The sequence below is a fragment of the Protopterus annectens genome, chromosome 4.part0 (genome assembly GCF_019279795.1).
Source record: "Protopterus annectens isolate FY-2018-M chromosome 4.part0, PAN1.0, whole genome shotgun sequence".
NCBI lineage: Eukaryota > Metazoa > Chordata > Ceratodontiformes > Protopteridae > Protopterus > Protopterus annectens.
This window is the reverse complement of record NC_056733.1, coordinates 524,950,771-524,963,195: the sequence shown is the minus strand read 5'-3', so window position 1 is coordinate 524,963,195 and position 12,425 is coordinate 524,950,771. Positions and strand designations below refer to the sequence as shown.

General features: G+C 41.6%; 1 protein-coding gene across 2 annotated transcripts in view; it reads right to left on the bottom strand.

The window, feature by feature from the left end:
- TCN2 (transcobalamin 2) overlaps positions 1-11,110 on the bottom strand; it is a 2,080,282-nt gene extending 2,069,172 nt beyond the window's left edge. For both annotated transcript variants that reach the window (XM_044068453.1, XM_044068452.1), the window contains exon 1: positions 10,992-11,110. The gene's annotated coding sequence lies outside the window, so the exon portion shown is untranslated. The remainder of the gene's footprint in view (positions 1-10,991) is intronic.
- Positions 11,111-12,425: the final 1,315 nt, after the last annotated feature.

Here is a 12,425-nt window from a genome sequence, read left to right as displayed (position 1 = left end):
GGCTTGCCAGGCCTGATGCACAACCTTCAACGAAGGTACGCCCATTTACTCATGTCTCCACGCAGAAGATGCTCTAGCTGAGAATCGAACCAGACAGCATGTTACTGTGAGGCTACTGCAGCACCACCACAGCGGGTCAATGTATTAAGTTGCATATACACTACAAATATACTATGTACAAATCATACAGAGAAATGTTAGTAAATTCCAAATCTACTGCATCTTCCTGTATATGATGAGTTCTCTTACATACTTCAGTTACATTTTGAGTTATCTCTGCTTAATATCAGAGCTTTGGCTGGCTAACATCTACCTAAAATCAGCTGGACGTACAAGTGAATTTAAGTACACTTTTATCTGCTCTTTTGCATATAGTACTGTATTTAATTTATTTGTGTTTTTCACTGAATATTAACTCAACTGAAGTTGTGGATGTCTCTCTACAGTTAGTTCCCCACCCACCCTCCCTGTTCTTGTTTTGGTGTTAATGTTGGTGGCTTTGAAACTGCCCGCCCCTCTTGTAGATTTGTATTTGGATACTCCTTCTGGGCCCATCTCATTTGCTCACTCAACTGAGTGCAGTGAGATCATATTCTGATTTCAGGCACTCCTACTGTGTACAAAGAGAGCATTTGGGAAGGACAACCCATGTAGCCTCTTAATCCTGCTCTGTTCCCTCCCTCAAAAATAAATAAATAAAATTATATATATATTATTCAGCTGCTCTTACTGTAACTGTCTTAGTTTTTATATATATATATATATATATATATATATATATATATATATATATATATATATATATATTATTCAGCTGCTCTTACTGTAACTGTCTTAGTTGCTCTTCTGTGTGTTATCTCTGTTCAGTCACACTTACTCTGCACTTATTACTGCTTGTAAGTAGCCTTCTAATTTACTGCCTTCTGCACTTGTTAATTTAATTGCATTTATTTGAACTGTATTTGCAGTAGTGTTGCTACACACCCAGGTGTGCTGGCCTGCACTACAATTGGAATTGTATTTACTGCTGTTTTAGCTGCTTTTTTGTAACAAAAAAAAAATTCTAAGCTTGTTTCCCATCTTTCCTGTAACTAGTCAAGTCCAGATACAGACTTGCTGTATCCAGGACTGTTGGCAAGCTTCTGAGCCCTCCAAACCTTTCTGTGTTGGAGGGAAGCCGTCTAGCTTATCAGTGGGAGTGGTAAGCATTTGGTAAGCCTATCTACCACGGGAGGAGTGAGTTTTGGCTCTGAACTGTAGTTCATTGACCGTTTGGGCAGTTTTTCCATCTCTTTCTACATTCTGGTTAAAAGCCTGTTTTGCGTTTGTTCCCAGTCTTCACTAGGTAACCTATCACAGGAGGAGTGGTTTCTGGCCCAGAAATTATAGTTTATTGGCCATTTGGGAAGCTTTTCCATCTCTTTCAACCTTCTGATTTAAAAGCCTGTGTTTGAGCTGGTTTCCTGCCTTTCCTGTTACTAGTCTAGTCCAGGTATAGATTTGATGTATCCAGGACTCTTTGTAAGCTTCTGACCCCCCAAGCCTTTCCGTGTTAGAGGGAAGCTTTCTAGCTTATCAGTGGGAGTGGTAAGCATCAGGTAGCCTATCTACCACAAGAGGAGTGGTCCTGGCCCAGAAATTGTAGCTATTGGCTGTTTGAGCAGTTTTTTTTCCATCTCTTTCAACTTTCCGGTTTGAAAGCTGCACTTGTGCCGGTAACTAGTCTAGTCCAGTTACAGAGTTGCTGTATCCAGGATTGTTAGTAAGCTTCTGAGCCCCCCAAGCCTTTCTGTGTTGGAGGGAAGCCTTTTGGCTCATTAGTGGGAGTGGTAAGCACTAGGTAGCCTATCCTCCACGGGAAGCGTGAGTTTTGGCCCAGAAATTGTAGTTTATTTAGCCGTTTGGGCAGTTTTCCATCTCTTTCAACTTGCTGGATTAAAAGCCTACGTTTGTACTTGTTCCCCGCCTTTCCTGTAACTAGTCTAATCCAGGTACAGATTTGCTGTATCCAGGACTCTTTGTAAGTTTCTGAGCCCCCCCCAAGCCTTTCTGTGTTGGAGGGAAGCCTTCTAGCTTATCAGTGGGAGTGGTAAGCACTAGGTAGCCTGTATACCACGAGAGAAGAGGTTCTTGGCCCAGAAATTGTAGTTTATTGACCATTTGGACAGTTTGCCCATCTCTTTCAACTTTCTGTTTTAAAAGACCACATCTCGCTGGTTTCCCATCTTTCCTGTAACTAACCTATTGGGTAGCACTAGAAAGCCTTAAACTGATACAAGCCTTCTAGCTTAGAGGAGAGACTTTCGAGTGATTAAGTATCAGTTTTGCTGTACTTTGTTTTCTGCCTAAACGCAGATTTTCCAGCATTTATTGTGATTTAAAAGCTTGTTTTTTTCACATATTGTACTTATCTGACTGCCTGCACTTTTAAAATATTTTGTTTAAATAATTTGTTTAACTGTTGTAGGCTACACACTAAAGTGCAATAGCCTTTTCTGATCGTTTGTAGTCATTTTAAGATGTTTTAAGTGTATTTTTACTGTTTTTGCCTTATCTTTTCAAAAAAAAAACAAACAAAAAAATCCTTGTTTTGCGCCTTTCTAAGCTAATATAGTCCAGTTTTCAGGCTAGTGCTGAATTCAGGGCTGTGATACTAGTTTCTGAGTTGCCCATACCTTACTTGGATAGAAGGAAGTTTCTCTGTTCACCTGTGAGAGAGGGGAGCTTTGAGCAACCTATCTGTCCCTGGAGGAGTGGTTCCAGCCCAGACGTTAGTAGTTTATTGGCCATTTTGGGCTAATTTCTCTCCCTTTCATTTCCCTACTATAAAAAACCATGTTTGCACAGTTTTGTGCACCGGGCAGTGCCGGTTAGCTGCGGTTAAATTATTCATGGCTCCACTAAGTCTCCTCTTCAGTTTTCCCTTGAAACTAGTCTAACTCTCAACCGAAGCACTCAAAAAGCATCTTACAGCCCAGCACTTGCTCAGACCTAATAGCAAGCACTAATATACCCTGACACTGATGTCCAGCAGGGCAAGGCTCTTTATTCACCCCTCACCAACCACGCGACTAAGCAGCTCACCCTACTATTCAGGCATGACCCAAGGGCAACTTCAGGTGCACTCTCCAGTCCAGCTGGTGAATCTGGGTATCCTGAGGCAATGTTACAACTGCCTCATGTACACAAACAACCCTCTCCTCCTACCATAAAACACTAATATATGCGAGGGATGCAATTATACAGCCAAAATGGAAGCTAAGCTGTCTCCACCCAAGACTGGAACAGACAGTCAAGAGGAGAAGGTTAACACTTGCACCACACCTCCAGCCGCACACAGACTTACTAAGCACTGGCAAAAAATACACAAAATCATACTCGGAGGCTCTAAATAAAAACCTGCGAAAGCATCAGAGACCTCCAAAGCAGACACCCAAACAACCTGCACCTCCCCAGTCACAAACCAGACAACACATAAAACACAAAATCAGTGTGCCGCACAATCACAGCCCTTAAAGCGAAATAACATACCTAACACACTAGTAATAGGTGACTCAGGCACACTGACGTCCCACTCACTAGGCTGGACAAGCAGAAGGTTACTGTTAGCTGCCTGTCAGGAGCCAAAATCTGCCACACAACAAGCACTCAGGTCACTCCAGAACAAGTACAAATATGACTCATTGTTCATGTAGGTGTGAATGACCCGAGACTTACCTCCCTGGACTACATGAAGAAAAGAGACATGGAAGACCTCTCTGATCATGTAGCCCATGCTGGTATGACCCTGACCCTGAGTAGCATCCTGCCCTCACCAAGAATGATATCTCAGTATAAAGAAAAAATGATCAATTTCAACAATTGGCTAAGTTTCTGGTGTCATTCAAAGGGGATCCAGTGTCCGTCAGCCTGGGACGACATGCTCGACAAGTCGTGTTTCTTCGCAAGAGACGGCTTGCACCAGTCATCCCTAGGCTTTTGAATACTGGCCAAGGTTCTTGCTGCCCCCATAGTGCCTTTTCTAAGCAAGGCTCAAAAGTCAAACCCACCTCCGTAAACAGCACAATTAACAAAAAAACTGAGGGTTATGCTACTCAACACCAGGAGTTTAAATCTCAAAATGCACGTGCTCGAAGCACTCCTCAGTATGGAGAACGTCAACATCTGTGCAGTAACTGAAACCTGGTTCAAGGCTCCAGACAGCACCCCATTACTACTGGGCTACAACTCATACCACGTGTCGGCCACAGAACATGGACTGAAACACAAAAGGAGGGGGTGTATCCATATTCATCAAGGATACCTACACCTCCAGGTTAGTGGCGCAGCACGATACCTCTGAGATCATCCATGTGCAACTAACATCGGGCAAATCTGCAATGCAAAATGTGGCCTGCTACAGATCACCCTCCATGACCCAGGACCACCACTCCATCTTTCTGGAGACACTGGAATACATGAAGGTCCTACCGAACACCCTGAAATTGGAGCGATTTCAATTACCCTACCATTCTCTAGGAAAACTACTACAGTACAAATTCCCAGGCGCAGTGCTTCCTGGAATTCATCAACTCAAACACCCTGGATCAGCTAGTAAACTCCCCTACCAAAGGTGAAAACATATTGGACCTGGTCATCACCAACATGGGCGACAGGTGTTCCACACCAGAGGTCAACCCAGCACTGGTTAGATCAGACCATAAACTAATCACTCTGGATGTTCACACCCCACCACTACCCCCAACTAAGGAAACCACAGTAAAAAACTTTTCTAAAGCAAACTTCACCTTACTTAAGGCAGAGGTGGTAAGTTTCACAGCCCCCACGTTAAAGGACAATGCTGCCCAAGATGCAGAAACCTTTACAAATGCACTCTATGAGCAGCTACAAGGATGCATGGATCGTGCCATCCCTAGCAAAACCAAGACTCACTCCTCTAAGATAAGGAAACCAGTTTGGTGGATCCCTGCAATAAACAGGCTATACAATAGAAGGAGGAAACTAGTTCAGAAAAAAAGCAAATCCCAAGAAGGAAAGACATCCCTGATCATTATCAGTAAGAAACTGAGGTCCCTCATAAAATCATCCAAGGCTAACTTCGAAAGAAAAATAGCCAAGGATTCAAAAGATAACTGCAAAGCCTTCTTTAGCTATGTTAAGAATCTAAGTGGCAACTCGCAGATATGCACTGAACTAGTGCAAAACAGCACAAAATATACTAAACCTATTGATATTGCCAACATCCTTGCAGATTGAAGTTTGCACTGAATCTCTCACCTCCAAAAGGGCCCACAACAATAAAGGGAAAGTATAGTGTACCAAAAATCAGACTCACAGGTGAATACAGCCCTTTCAAAAGCCAAAAAACACAGCGTCAATGGGAACAGATGGTCCGAATTGCACAAACTACAGAACTACCTCCCACCTAAACATGCTGTTCAACCTCAGCCTCTCCACAGGCGACATGCCCACAGAATGTATGGAACACAGCAACGGTTATTCCACTCCACAAAGGAGGGGCTACAACTGACCCTGGTAACTATCGCCCCATAAGCCTGACATGACTGGTCTGCAAGGCTATGGAGCACATCATTGTGGAACTCATTAACAAAGACTTTGGGAACCTCCAAACACTTGACCCAACCCAGTTTGGATTTGTTAAGGGCAGATCATGCCTACTAAACCTGGTTGACTCCTTCGAGACAGTCACCAAGGCCATAGATGAGGGAAAGGCGGTACACACAGCCTACCTTGTCCTTGCTAAGGCTTTCAACACCATTCCCCACTCGGGTATTACAGAAAAACTCACCAGCCTGAACATAAACCCCTACATCATGAGGTGGGTTGCCATCTGGCTTACAGACAGAACTCACACGGTAAGAATAACGGGCTCCACGTCCGACTCTAAACTAGTGACAAGTGGTGTCCCGCAAGGCTCGGTCCTGGGACGCCTACTGTTTGGCATATACTTCTCAGAAGTACAGGCAAACACAGGAAGACTATGGCTAACCAAGTTCGCCGATTACTGCAAACTGGGAGCCATAACTGACTCTCCGACTGACACGGAAATCCTCCAAAAGGGCCTTACTGAGACGGACACCTGGTGTCAAAGTCATGGCCTCAAGCTAAATGCCAAAAAATGCATAGTCATCCCATTTTGGAAAAAACAAAACACACACGAATTACCACACAGGTGGCAGCCCCCTTAATACAGAAGTGGTAATAAGAGATCGAGGGACCCAGGTGGATAGTAATCTCTCCTTTGACAATCATATTGCCAAAGTAGTTAGGAAATCCTTCTATGTTGCCCATCTAATTACTACAGGGTTCTCATCTAGCAATAAAGAGGTTATAGTGCCCCTCTACTCATCACTCATTAGAACCATCATAGAGTACAATGCCCCGTTTGGGATGTACCTCACAAGACACTTCCAACAGCTGGAAAGAAGTACCTTACCAAGAGGATTAATGGCCTCAAAAATATGTCCTATGCAGCCCGACTGAAAAAACTCCGGCTGTACTCAGTGGCGTATCGCTTACTCAGAGGTGATCTCTGCCTGACTTACAAAGCCATGTCCAACTCAGAATTGATGGACTTGCTCCACCTAAAGTAATCCAAGTCACTGCAAGCCACACACTCTAGTGAGCTAAACCTCACCACAACAATAAATAGAAAATGCTGGAGGGATAGATTCCTGTCACAGAAACTCCCCATGCTTTGGAACAAAATTCCAAATGACATCAGGCAGAGCCCCTCACTAACACTCTTCAAGAGAAACCTTGACGAGTGGATGGGTAACAGAAAATACACCCCTGGATCACTTCATTGGCTCTGCTTGACAGAGGATCAGTTAATTAATCAATGAGGTAGCGAAAGCCAACACACACTGGCTAGGCTTATAAATGCCCTCGGGCAGATTGCCAAGTACCTACCTATGTCCTGCAGACTGTATGCCAACTGAAAACTACTGTCATCTTTTGTGCTAAGTAGTATTATCACTCTGCATGTGCCACTAATTTACAAAATTTCAGTTAAACTTCATTTTAGCATATTCTTCAGAAAACTTGCCTTGGAGATTATTTATATTAGGATATACCACAATGTTATTTTTAAGAAATTAATGTTTCTGCGAATCATGCTGTTCTTAAAAAATGAGATAAAGAATATACTATAATGTCCATGGGGAGCTTATGCAACCACATACTCAAAAAGGGGTGCAAGGAGCTTAAAACTGGGTTAATCCCCTTGCTAGATGTGTGGCTATCTTTCACTGTTATCATATCAGAAGAGCCAGATATTACGAGTCAAATTTTTAAACCTTAAAAAAAGTTTTTTTTTTCCTGAAAAAAAATTCTTATAAACACTTAACTGGCAATCCATCGGGATGCCAATCAAGTTGGCATCACCAAATCGGACAGTGTATCCTGAAATAAAAAATCATTTCATTGGGGAACCAGGATGATAGTATCCACAAATCAATCTTCGGCTACCTGCAGTTAAAAAGTTTGTAAGCAACTAAACATTCAGTGAGCCTGGTGACTGCGGAGAACACCGGTATGAAAGCTTAAATGTTATGACTGCAACCCGCAAGTGTACACCTACTCTTCTGTTCCAACACTTCACCCGTCCCAGAAATACACAAGTTCAGTCCAATGTTCTCAGTTATCGCCGTTATTTCTGTCACTGTATACAGGGCCGGTGTTAGCATTTTAGGGGCCCCCAATCAAATGTCAAGTTGGGGGCCCCTTAGGCACTTCCAGTATAAGTATCACCCTGTCAATGCCAAACCTCCTAAGAAATTTTTTAGTTTCTACTGCAAACCATTAGGAGTAGTACGCACAGACAGACCTTAGCTACAAGCTGTTACATTACAACAGGCCTATATACCACAGTTACTGGCATTTAGCTGCAACAAAAAGATACGTTACCACAAGTATATGTGCAGGTCTGGCCCTAAATGAAGTGATGACTAGGCCTACTGTTTCAACACCCCCCCCCCGCACACCCTCCTCCAGTCCTCTCCTCTGATCCCCCCCCCTTTTTTGGGCTTCCCATACCATGCACATTACTTTTTTCTTCCTTTTCTTACATTTTCCCTTACTCTCAGCTTTTTCAAGAAGGCATAACTTTCTCTTGCTCAAAAGTGCATTTTTAAGTTGTTTTTTTTTTCTTTTTACACAAAGTTTTCATCCAATAATGGCTTGAACACAAATTATTATTAAGGAAAGAAATTCACTGCTGCTGTTCAGCTTTAGCTGTCGTTGCATCCTTTCAGCACACCTTTCTTAACCAAGACAGCACAGTAATAACCATTAAGGAAATAACTCAATTAAGCTGGTGCCCCCATAGCCAATAGGGTTATATATGTGCCCTGGGATGCATTTTAGAGGATTTTTTCAGTATTTTACTCCAATGGTGGCCTAAACAAAAATCATGAAAAAGAAAATACTTTGTCTTATTTTTTTTCTTTCAAGGAAGACATAAGTTGTGCCCAAGGCTTAATGTTCAAAGCTGACAAAACAGTAACTCACAATAAACTAACAAGCCAGTTGTGGGAATACATAGGTCTTATCTGGGAATACTGCCTCCTTCCCTAACCCCCCACAAAAGACAGTCACTGCCTATATATCCCTCTGGTGTTAGACTAGGATGAAAGTAGAGGTTTAAATTGCCATAGTTGTACATTTCAAGCGACTGCTGCTATATACTTCCTCAATCCTTACCCTCAAAGTCAGCCCATGTATATGTGCCTGATGTGTGATTGTGAGAATGATTTCTGTAATATATTCTAATTTGTTGATCTTAGGCAGTACACCACCCCTACACAAGCTATAGTAACCTTCTTTTTACACTTCTGAGGTCTGTGAGAAAAGTAAATAAACAATGACCACACTGTCCTCCGCTCAAACACTAGCTATACTGGCTTCATGTGCACACCTCTAAGGTTTGACTGTGATAAAAATTAAAGTTGTAATAACCACACAATCCCCAGACCCCCAGCAGCTTTCTGTACACACACATTTGATTGAGCAGGGCTGGTTTTAGAATGGGTGTAGCTGAAACCAAAGGCTATTATCAGCTTTATCCTAAAAGGGTCATATCTCAGCATTGTTGGGTAAGTCACTTATTTACCTCATTGAGGAGTAATGCATACCTGTCACTATCCCCGATTTCACAGACCTTACTTGATTTTGCTCATACTTCTGCTTTCTCCTTCGCAAAAGGTTTGATTTGCTGGTAAATCATTCAGGATTACAAACAGTCAATAAATCCAGACATCTGAGTTTTATACTTATTGTCCAAAAATACGTGTTGATGCAAAATGTGTTATTCTACTAACTTTTTAAGTGCATTAGAGTAATAGTTAAAATGTAGTCCTGATTTTGAGCTTTTATTCTATTATTTTTAGGAGTGCACTTCATTCTTAAGCAAACAAATTGAGAGTTATAGTATCTGGTGTTCTGGTATTATTTATAAAACTCCCTGAAAGAGAAAACCATCCCTGGTGATCAGAAACATCAGCTCTTCTTAAAATCCAAACTTTGCACTGAGATCAGTCTCTCTGGGCTGCTGATCTCTCTAGTGCTTACCTTGGTCATGTTCATTATCAGCTTCATCATAACAAGGTCATATCACAGCCCTGTTCAGGTTAAAGAGCATAATTAGTAACTTAATACATAGTAACTTATACAGTTTTTCTTCTTCATTTTCCCCAACCAGCAGCAGCTTTTGTGGCCCCCTCTCCCACACAGTCAAGGATGATTAAGGGGGCCCTCTGCAGCCACAGGTATAGCAGGAACTTAAAGCTGGCTATGTAGTTAATTTTAGTGGAGAAAATGTCCAACAGCAGGATGTAACTAAACCAGGGGCACTATGTCAGTGATAAAATATTTAATGAATTCTGATGCCTGTTAGTTGACAAAACACTGTTAATACAACCACAAATATATTTGAATAAGAGTTATTATCCATATGGTTTATTAAGTATACAAGAATGCTGTACTAGCTTTTGTTGATTTGACAGGCATGTAACAAAATATTAGGGTAAGAACTTGCTGTGGTTGGGGGCTCCCAGGGTTCGCTGGTGCCTAAAGCCGGCTATGCTGTATAGAGATACACACATAACTTAGTATTCTAACTTATTTTTTTCGTTGTCATTTGGAAAATACCTATTGCGCTTGGCAAATAAAGTCTGATCTTAATTAGAGTTACAACCATCTGTTCGCGTCTTTATACAGGACAGTCCCTATTCAGGCACATCCTACGAAAAACAAGAACTATTTTGTAAATTTCAGTTATTGGTTTCATAAAACGGTAATTCTCTGAAACACCTCAGGTTATCCAAAATTATATAAATAACTCAAATTCCGCAAAAGTGGGTTTTTACTTTTATGCAGTAATCCTTTTGCTGGTTTTGTATGCCCCATGCAGCTTGTCCTGCAAAATGTCATGTTTCGGGGACAAATGCCCCACTTGCGAAGGGGAAACGCATACCTCTCAAGTGTGTATCATTTGGGGTCTTAAAAAGTTCACGTTCCACATTGAAAGGGCCTGCTACACATTCAGTGTTAGGAATTTTTTTAAGAGATATCCATGGTAATTAGAACTGAATCATATTAATTCAAATCCACCATATTTTAACCATTCTATGACCTTCATAGTTGAAGTTATTAAGCCATTTTATGTGTTCCACGTTTTGCATGTTTGTTCCGCACTCTGAAGGTTAGTTTTCCTAATTTTGGAACTGGGAGGTTGAAAGCTATGACGGTGGCAATACTACAAAAACAGTTTTTAGCTGCATTTGTTTGCTGGAGTCTGCGATTGAATGTTGTAAGCTACACTAACTACAACGTTACCATAACGGAAATAAGATGTCGATTAAATGTGCATTCCGTAGCTTATTCCAAAAAGCAAATATAACATCATAACGTAATAATACCTCTTTAAAGGGAAAAAAAAAATGAGTATAAACGACTTAGTAAATGCTTACATTCTCCACCAAAACTATCAAGTTTACGAAATACGTATTCTACCAATGGCTCAAGAACGCACCACTAGTCAAAATCAATACGTAAAAACACCTCGACAACATGCGTGATAAGTCGTATACAAATCGCACATCTTCGATGAGGACCACCCCCAAATTTAGAGCTGACTGTTCTCGAAACTCCTAGAGGTAGAGCTCTCGGGAAATATGGTGACGTTGCTTGCGAAGGTGGGACCAAAACAAAATCGTTTCAAGCATGGGATGCTTGGAGTGGGTATAATAGTTTTGAGTGAGTGGGGCTGTTTATCGTTTGTGAGGGTCTATTCCAGCTATTCTTGGTGGGAAAAGATAAGGAATTTCACTGATGTTACCGCCAGTATTTATAAGGTAACTTGAGTTTAACATTTAGAGTAGACTGAGTGGTATTTTGGCCTGATGCGAATAATATCGCTGTGAACGTAAAAGTGTTTTGAAGTCTGTCATTGAATCAGAATAAGTTTGTGGTGTCCAGTTAAGTATATAGCGGCGGGAAAATATGATTCGTTTTTACAACACCAGGGTGTTTGATCTGTGGTTGTGCAATTTAATTTAGTCAGTGATGTATGTATTTATCCGCAGGCAGAGCACTCGTACTAAGAAGTCCATAATCACTCTGTTTTAGAAGCTTTTCCACAGCACGAAAAAAATATGTCTTGGCACTAAAAAATCTGGACAAAAACAAAAATAATTACCCTTATAAAATAAGAAAGTTGCTAGAATAAAAGGTCTTGTGTTACTATACATTTTCTGAAGGATAGAATAAAAAGTCTTGTGTTACTATACATTTTCTGAAGGATATGAAGTCTAAAGCTCAAACGGCTGCCATTTCCTTTTCAACATCCTTATTAAATTTTCACATGAATGCTGCAGTGGTGGTGCTGCGGTAGCGTTGTCGCCTCACACCAAGACGTTGTTCAGTTCAATTCTCGGCTAGAGCATCTTCTGTGTGGAGACATGTGTGAATGGGCGTACCTCCGTTGAAAGTTGTGCGTTAGAGCTGGCAACTCGGCACGTAAAAATATGCTGCCAATCATTAGCGGATCGGAGGTCCGCTGTGGCAACCCCTCGCCGGGAAAAGCCGAAAGACACAACATTAAATTTTCACATGACATAGACGATCTTATCATCATCAGCCCTCCTTCCCATTTTTCTACATGGGGTTGGGGTATCATGTTAACTGTCGCCAGCTCTCTTGATTCAGTGCGGCACTCCTGCCTTCTTCAACACTCCTGCCTGACTGTCGCAGATCTTCTTCACACAATCCATCCACCTCTTTGCTGGATATCCTTGCTCCCTCTTTGCTTTCTTCCTGTCTGTTCCAAATATTCCTCACCAGTCTTCTGCTTTTCTACACATGTGCCCAAACCACTGTAATCTCTCTCTGATCTTTTCTGCAAT